Source organism: Engraulis encrasicolus, chromosome 1, assembly GCF_034702125.1.
Source record: "Engraulis encrasicolus isolate BLACKSEA-1 chromosome 1, IST_EnEncr_1.0, whole genome shotgun sequence".
Taxonomy (NCBI): Eukaryota; Metazoa; Chordata; class Actinopteri; order Clupeiformes; family Engraulidae; genus Engraulis; species Engraulis encrasicolus.
In genome coordinates this window covers 1355396-1365395 of record NC_085857.1, presented here as the reverse complement: position 1 = coordinate 1365395, position 10000 = coordinate 1355396, and positions in this window count along the sequence as shown.

Here is a 10000-nt window from a genome sequence, read left to right as displayed (position 1 = left end):
CTTAGGGAGGGTCTACAAACGAACTAGAATCAGTGTGTAGTGGTGCAAATTCATAGGGGTTACACCTGCACCGTGACTATCTTTTCCTTCCGTACTGTCTATTCTCATTTGTGGAGGGCCGGGCCGGCCCAAGGCATAAGCGAACTATGCGGTGGCTTAGGGCCCCCACATCACCAGGGGCTTCCTGTGAGCAGCAAAGTTCCAGGAAGAAATGAATTGTCCTCTAGGTTCCCTCGTCATATTTTTCTTCTCATGTGACATTTACTACGATGAATGTAACAGGAGCTACACTATATATTGGGTATGAGGGGCCCCGGATGTGCAATTGTGTGAAGTTGAAATAAATGGCTACCCTCAAATTGAGTGTGACCCGCTGTGATGTTCACAGCAGGCACTTTTGGAGAACAAAGCCTTTTTAAAAGTGAGCGAGTCATGGTCGTGTGAACCTTTTTTGTTGTGAACCTCTTTGGTGTTCACTTTCAGGGAAAAGTGTTTCTTGACACACACTTGAAACTGGTTATTTATTGAAGAAGAGCGGAGGTCATACAAGCATAGAAAGCGTTCTATCTTGTTTCATTTGTGTTTGTGTGTACCTGTGTAATCATGCAAACATGGGCGTGTTTCAAATTCATGAATATTTTATAACTCAAGTATTTCCGCATCTACCGTGTGTGCTCACCACGCACACGCACACGCACGCGCACGCACGCACGCACGCACGCACACGCACACGCACACGCACACGCACGCGCACGCACGCACGCACGCACGCACACGCACACACACCACTGAAACTTACTGTAAGTAAGCAGGTGATAAGGTAAATTAGGTAAACAGGTAAATTTCATTTGGGGCTCCATTGGGGGCTGCCCCCTTGCACGGGTGAGGCATAAATGCAATTTTGTAGTGTGCAGTGAACACTTGTGTGCTGTGGAGTGCTGTGTCACAATGACAATGGGAGTTGGAGTTTCCCAGTTGGGCTTTCACTTTCACATTTCAATCGCAGTTTCAACACATGCGTTTCAGGATTATTTGCTAGCTGATGGACCAAAACAGGACAGCTTGGTACGTCTCGCTCGGCTGCATCTGGACGGCTATTTCGTCTCTATTTCGTGACCAGATGTAGAGGAACCTGGAATAGGTTGGAATAGCATAGCACTGATTCTTGAGAAAGTGGCTAAAACAGGTTGTAATGTTGACAGAAAAAAACAAAGTGAATTACAAAATTATATGGTATATCCTTGTTGACTAAGGTCTTGGCTTTTCAGAAATGCACAAGGCCATTCTCCCCATTTTGTATTTTTTTCAGAAATCAGGCTTTTTTCTGATCACACCTTGTTTTTTGTCAACACCGTCAGACACAATTAAAAGTAATTAAAATTGTATTGATTTGGTTGCATATGTATCTGGAGTTTTTAAGTGATTATGTGTATTTTTTGGTTCACACATATGCCTTTAAATGTTGAAAATTCACTTTTGTTCTATTTTAATACTGTTTCATGTGTTCTAATTTTAAAATATGTACCGTCATATGATGCTTACTTAACGCCTAAATAGAACAAACAATTTTTTGTAATTTCACAAATATTCCTGTAGGCTTAAATTGGCTATTACTTTGATAATTCAACAACTCCTGAGGAAAATGTTGTAAGCACATTCATTTAAAATGTCCAAAACTCCTTCTTACGGTGGTGACTTAAGAACTGACGGTGGTGACAGTAATCTGAGAGTGGTGAAAGTGGCCTAATTTGTACCTGCATTTAGCAAAATAAATAGCTCTCTCAAGTCAATGGCATCTTGCATAAACACTTTATGTTTGTGTGTGCATGTGTTTTTTCTTCATTAGTTAGATTATCTAGGAAGTAGGCCACTGGTTCTTGAAAATGTGGCAAAAACAGGTTTTAAGTTGTTCAAATCCAAAATATAGAGGTGTATTATCATAGATGTAGGTCTTGGCTGTGCAGTGAATGTATTGCCCAAGCTCCCCATGTTTAACATTTTTCATAAAATGGGCTCTTTCTTGTTTTGTGAACAGCGGCAGACAGAATTAGAAGTAAAAACATATGTTTACTGTATTAAAGTGAATTACTTTAACAATTCAACATAACTGTAGATACTTATTGTATGCATATTCCTAAAACACGTCAAAAACATGTGAAACATGTGTTTTTTGGTGAACTCCATCAGATGTCACCACCGTCAGGTTTTCTGACAAAGAAACCTCCAAATGCACCTCAGTGGTGGCTAGAGTATCATTTTGGATCACAATTATTACTAACATGCCTAGTAATGTTTCATTAACTAGCACAATTTAGTAAAATATGGAACAAGATGATGAGCGGAACAAAATCTGACGGTGGTGACATCTGACGGTGTGAGACAAAAAAACACTCTTTTACATATTATGCATTGTTTGTTCACATTAGCCATTTCATTTTCGCTCTGTTTCTTGGGTGCTTCATACATTTTCTGAGAAAGTATATATTAATGAACATTAATGTAATAAAATACTATTAAAACATCCGACGGTGTTGACAGTTTATGGTTGGGACAGTACCAGTGTCCAAACAAATTAACAAATTGAGGACAAAATAGTAAATTTACAGGAGCTTCAGTGATGGTGAAGTATGCGGTAGACCTAAAGGTTTGAAAAGGGGTCCTCAGTAATGAAAATGACCTTGTGCATACCTGATTTTATTGTCTTTTAGAAAAAATCTGACGGTGGTGACCAATATGCTGGACACATTTTGAGCAATCAGAAAATAATTGTAAATATTGTTTTACATGCACTATATGCACATCTGTAGAACCACTTAAATATGGTCTTCCGCATCATGGTGATATTGTTCAATTCTGTTAGTGATTTTTGTATTTTAAGTCAATTGAAATGATGATGCCAGTCCTTGGGACAGGCGTTTTTACAGGGTGTGGACAGGTTTATAGCCATGAAAAGTAACACATTCACACTTAAATATTTCAAACAACTGTGTATTTGTGTAACAGACCCCTTGGCCATTACCTGGCTTCATTTTGTTCGTGAAAATTTAGTTAATTTTCAACAGAATTAGCATTTTACTGCTCGCAGGCGCGGAGTGGCCGTCGGGAGATCGGGGACTTGTCCCGGTGGGCCGCGGCCGTGAAATGTAATAATGCGGCCGCTCTGCGTTCTTAGCCAGCACTGCTGTTTAGTGATTGTACTTACATGCACTGACTTCCCACTTTCCACTTCCCTGCATTCCACCTCAGCTGACTAGCCAGTATTTATACCGTATACCAGACGGCAATACCTCACTGACGGTGTCAAACAGTAAATTGGCCACACCCCTTCTCTACTGATAATTTTCATACACCGTAGATCGCGGAAGTTTACAAGATTTTAGTAACACAGTTTCGTTTTCAGTATTTGAAGAACCTGTGATATGTAGATTGGTTACCAAAGGATGGAAATATTAATAAATTATGATTTATTTTCCGATTTCCACACGACTGTTACAGTTTACAGTCTTTCCAGTCCAGATTCACTTGCTCTCTGGTTATTGACTTGGGTTACGAACAGACTCCACCAAGTGGTAAGGAAGAGAACTGCACCTAACAGAAGCAATGGGTTTTGTTTTGATTTGTTAGAACTACCAGTAAATCTCCTTATACTTATAGTCGAAATAATATTATTATCATACATATATTTATATGTGGTACATTTAGGATGTAGCCTATGTCTGAATAACTGGAACAAAATAATTACCACACAAGATTCTGATGTGACCAGTGCTGGGTGTGTAGGCTAAGCTGTGGATTGAAGTAGAGTGATTGCAAGAAACAAAGACATTTGCTGCGACAAAGACAGCGTTTTAAGGTAGGCCTACACCGTTTGGTTATACATTTTGTTGACTTGGTTGTGCTTTGAAGTAGCTAGGTTTGGCTTATTTGCTGCATGGTGGGTTTATTGCACAATGTAGACAGACTTTTTGTAAGCTATAGGCTACTATAGTATATTTTGTAAGCCTACTCTTCTAAAAATCCCCACACTCAAAACTTTGTGCCCATGCTCATCCTGTCTTCCTTAAACGATATTTCAATTTCAAACTGTCAAAATGACAGTGGAGTGCACATTTGCATGGAACAGTTGCGTGATGTAGCCTAACCTAGTAGGCCTATGAATGCTTTGGACTGTGATGATGGCTCCAGTGGTGTAGTCTACTTTTTGAAGTGGGTATACTGTCTATTTGAGCATTTTTTGATGTGTGTATACTGTATATATTTGTGCTATTGTAAATAATGGATCAATCAATTTTAAGTGGGTATACTGTAATCCCTGAAATTTTGAAATGGGTGCGTATACCTGCGTTTTACGTAGACTACACCACTGGCTGTGCATTTCATCAAGGTCTAGGCTACAATTCTCCACTTCAGGTTGATATTTTGACAACACTAATGTCCACATGTAGTACGACTGCAGATTTCGTGGCTTTTGTATTTTTGGTTAGGAAACCATGTTGTTCGCTTTGTTTTTATTTTTTTTATTTTTTTTTTTTATAAAGAGGGTCGCCAAGGGGAAAATTCTCCCGGTGGGAAAAGGTGGGCCACTCCGCCCCTGACTGCTGGGACATGTTTTTGCCAAACTTTCAAGAATCAGTGATAGACAACAGTCGTCTGTGGATTGGAAACGATTTGGCTGTTAAGAGCCATTTGCCATGACCCTTTATTTCTCTGATTTTCCAACACTGAATGCTTGCTATTTTTAGATGCATCCTAGCATCTAAAGAGGTTATGTCCGACCGTTGGTCGGTCGGTCTGTCTGTCTGTCTGTCGGTTGGTCCGTCCGTCTGAAACTCATTCAATTGTCATTCCCTCCTGTGTCCACAAGGCGGCAGTGCAGAGACAGACGCATCTTTGTCCGGCTGTCGGACCTGTTTATCATTGGTGTAACTGATCATTGATATTGTTGCATGCATTACTAGTCTAGCACTTTGTTTGATTAGATATATTAAGACATATATTAAACTTTAGATAGAATAACTTTATTAACTATTCCTGTTAGAGTTCCATTCCAGGGGTAAACAGTATATGGCCCGAGGCAGACAAAAAAAATCACTCGCTCCACCTTCAGGACGTGCATTTTCTTTACGTCTGTTTAACTTGAGTATTTAGTGGTGCACATAAGCATTTTCTTTACATCTGTTTAACTTGAGTTATTTAGTGGTGACGTTTAGTCTGTTTAACTTGAGTTATTTATTTGTGACGTTGAACACTATTGAGCTGGTGGTTTCCACATGCTGTTGTTTATCTCTCGTCCCCAATGTCATTTTTTATCCTGCAGCAGGAAGTCAGCAGGTTTTATTTTCCTCTAAATGATTCAGACGAGAGCTTGGTGGGTGTAAATCTGTCTGGCTGACGCAGGAAAGCAACGGGGGAGACAGGGGCATGTTTGGCTACCAAAGCAGAAACGTGAAGACCTCGCTAAATCAGCTGTCACTTGATGAAAGCATGCACACACACACACACACACACACACACACACACACACACACACACACACACACACACACACACACACACACACACACACACACACACACACACACACACACACACACACACACACACACACACACACACACACACACGTGCGCGCACATACATTTATGAAAACACACTGGCATAAACATTATGCTCTCTCTCTCTCATTCTTTTTCACTTATACACTTGCACATCCATACACTACTAAGCAGTTATGCATAGTACATCCTTGTGTGTTGCTTTGTTACTGACGGAGACAAAATATGTCAAAGACTGGTCAGCTAGCTCATAAAATAATGTCTAGTACTCCCCCACCACCCCCTGCTGAGCGTGAGTGTGCCCCCAAGGCCATTGTCTTGTTACTTATGGAGTCACAAGATGTCTAAGACTGTCCAACGTCCTCATAAAATGATGTTTATTCTTCCTCTCCTGCTGGTTGCCATCGAGAGTGTGAGTGTGGGTTTGCCCCCAAGGTATCATGGGATTGGCTGTATATCAGCGTGCCGTAGTCCTCACACAGCGCAGCGCTCCTGTCACCATCCGTCACCCCGTAAGGCGCTCATGGCGTCCATCTTGGATGCTTTAAATTACGTGTGCAACAGGAGTGAAGCTGTAGCGCTGTCATGCTGAGAAGGGGAGGACACTTGTCCTGACAATAACTACCCTGTCACATGGCCTGACACACACACACACATGTACGCACACACACATGTACACACACACATGCACAGACACACTTGTGTATATACCCCCCCACCCCCCCTCAACAACCACTTGCACGTGTTCACAGGCAATACAGTAAGCCATGTGTAGGAGAATGACTTCATATCACTTCAACAGTACATGAACGAAAAGATAATTTTAATAATAATAATAATAATATTATAAATCATAACACTTCCAAATAAGGGGCCATAATTAACAGTAAAGTAGCTATAACCTAATACTTAAGTAAGGGTTAATAATCATTACTTAACGCCATATAATACACATATTAATTGTTATTAATGCATATGTTGAGCATTAGTAAGCAGTTACTTAACTATTAGATAACAATAGCATTTTATTATTTAACTAATAGATAAGTAAGGACACAGTTAATAGTTAAGTAGCTATCAGGTCATACTTAACTAAGGACCAAAATTAATACTTACTTAATACAAAAGTATGGCATAACTAATGGATAAATAACACATAAATATTGGAGTTTGGGACCCTTATATTAGAGTTGGCTGAAGATAACTAATGGTTAATTAATGGATAGATATTGGTGTTTGGGACCCTTATATTAGAGTTGGCTGCGGAAAACGAATGGTTAATTAATCCATAGATATTGGTGTTTGGGACCCTTATAATAGAGTTGGCTGCGCATACTTAATAGTTAAGTAATTAATCTACTGTGGTGTCTAGTTTTCACTCGTTCAAATCAATGTAATAATGGCAACAGGAGCCATCATATAGCAAGAATTGGACGTACACTTCTCAATGATGGTGGGGTGATGAGATTTAATTTGTTCATATACCACTTATTAGTTTTAATTGTAAAAACCCTACAATAAATGCAGAACATTATGAAGAGTAATAGTTTTGAAGCGAAACTAAACCATTCCTTTGTGATAATTAAGTTAATGTCTGAGAATATTAGCTCCAAGAAGTGCAGTGCATGATGGGTACTCAATCTACAGACAATATTTCGGTATTATTTATTCATTAGTTATGCCTTACTTTTGTATTAAGTAAGTGTTAATTTTGGTCCTTAGTTAAGTATGACCTAATAGCTACTTAACTATTACTGTACCCTTACTTATCTGTTAGTTAAATATTTTTTTATGCTATGAACTTGTAACACAAGGTAATAGTTATCTAATAGTTAAGTACCTGCTTGCTAATGTTTGACATATGCATTAATAACAATTAATATGTGTCTAATGTGGCGTTAAGTAATGATTATTAACCCTTACTAAAGTATTAGGTTATAGCTACTTTGCTGTTAATTATGGCCCCTTATTTGGAAGTGTTACCCATTTCACCAGTACATGAACAAAAAGATCATTTTAATAATAATAATAATAATACTAATAATACTACTACTAATAATAATAATAATAATAATAATACTTCTACTAATAGTAATAATAATAACTATGTTGTTTATCACCTGACTGCGCGAACTTAGCTGCACACAACTCAACCTCTGATTGTTGGAAACCGCTGTCGGTCAAAATATTAGCTCACATGGTTGGCTGCCACCAGTGTCTTGCCCCTCCTCATAACATTGTGTTGATAAACACTGAGAACCCATGTATTTGTAACAGGTGAGGCTTAAGTAGAGGTCACATGACCTGGCCTCAATCACGGTTTGTCAATTGAGAGCACACAAGATTGTTAAGGCCCTCAACAAGCATCAATCAACAGTCTTCCTATGACACATTATAAAAAGAACATCTTAAAACTACACTGTGCAGGAAATGGTCAAAAACGGTACTGGAACTGTGCTGCTCATTGAAACTGGGCTGCCTATTGCCAAATTTGATCTTTTCATGAAAGTTTACTAAGTAATAAACTAATATTTTCTAGTATGGCCCAGCATACTGTCAATGCAGTCCATTTATTTACCACTTTGCTATCTTGCTAGTCTCCTGTCACTTTCTCTCTTTCCTCACTTGCCCCTATGCCTCACTCACCCCCCGTCTCTCTCTTCTCTCTCTTCTCCATTTCTTCATTTTCTGGCAGATGAGGTGCAGGTGTGTGTGTGTGTGTGTGTATCGTGTGTGTGTGTGTGTGTGTGTGTATGTGGGTGTGGGTGTGGGTGTGGGTGTGGGTGTGTTTGTATCTGGTGTGTGCAGATACAATACTCAATCTTGTTTGTTCAACTCTGGTGACAGTAAACACTATGGACGGCCACCACTATTCAGTCACACACGGGACGGCCACCATTCAATCATCCCCAGACATTATTATTAACCTCCACAATGGACTGGTTTCAATGTAACACTGTGAAAAGGGCATTCGCTCACAAATCAGGCGGAGAGGTACACTGCTCACAGGCTTGGAGGCCGAGAGAGAGAGAGAGAGAGAGAGAGAGAGAGAGAGAGAGAGAGAGAAATACTGTATAGAGAGAGAGAGAGAGAGAGAGAGAGAGAGAGAGAGCGATAGAGAGAGAGGGGGGGAAAGAGAGAGAGAGAAAGAGAGAGCTACTGTATAGAGAGAGAGAGAGAAAGGGGGGGGGTGTCTGTGAACATGGCTGTCTGTGAAGAAACATTGTGGTTAGAGATTTGAGGTTTTTTTCTTTTTTTAATGTGATTATGTTAGAGCTGAATGAACATTCCAATGCAGTGGTTCTCAACCTTTTTTGAACAAACGCCCCCTCGACCTCATCATAAGCTTCCCAACACCCCCTTTGCCTCATCATAAGCCTGCCAACGCCCCCTTAGGCTTTTTTGCAGGTGCTGTAGGCTTAAATGGTTTAAGTCGGTCATTCTTCTATTTTCCTCTTTCAATCCTTCCCACATGTTTGCATTTTACCTCTCACACTTCACTTCACAATTCTTCCCTTTTCTATTTAGTTGATTTCTCTTGTGCTCTTATTTCATATCTCTGCTGCCTTCTCTTCTCTTTCTATCCACTTGTCCTTCCTTCTCTTACTCCGTGTCGTCTGCCTTCACCCTCCCCTTATTTTTTTCATCATTTTCTTCTCTGTTCACCCTATTCGCTCTCATCCCCTTCACTGTCACCGTTCTTTCCTTGTTTTTCCTCCACTTTCTTCTCTGTTCTCTTGCCCCGTACTGCTCCCCCACACTCACTCCCTCAGTGCTGCTGGACACGTTTCTACAGCTCATAATTGGGGCCGCTCATGGCAGATGAGCACAGTCATTGGTTGTGAGGGGTGGCGGACGCCTGCACCTAATTGGCCACCAGGGGGTTGATTACGGGGGCACCATGCAGCCTATTGGAGGAGAGAGAGGGGGAGGGATGCAGCTTATTGGAGGAAACATGACCAGCATGCAGCCTATTGGAGGAGAGAGAGAGGGGGCGGGATGCAGAGAAGCAGTGAAGCAGCAGCAGAGCTATATCTATCTAGGCCAGGGATGGGCAACTGGAGGCCCGGGGGCCACATGCGGCCCGCCACCTCACTCAATGCGGCCCGGAGATAAAACAGTAGGCCTAATAAAAAAAAATAATGACCATATATATTTTTTAAAACAACTACTGAATCAATCTGTAATCAATAATCATACTGTTGGCCAATAGAGTAGTGAGTATAGAGTATTACATTCCTTCCAGACAATATGGGCAGTCAGTGAGCAACAGCACGTCCAACTCTGCCAATTGGAGTCAGATCCGTGGTCATATGGCCCTCCGATGGTGACGATGAAAAAACCTGGCCCTCCTCATCATAAAAGTTGCCCATCCCTGATCTAGGCCCAATTCGAAACGGGAGGCAGTGACTCGATGACTCTCCTCCTACATAAACATGTCACTG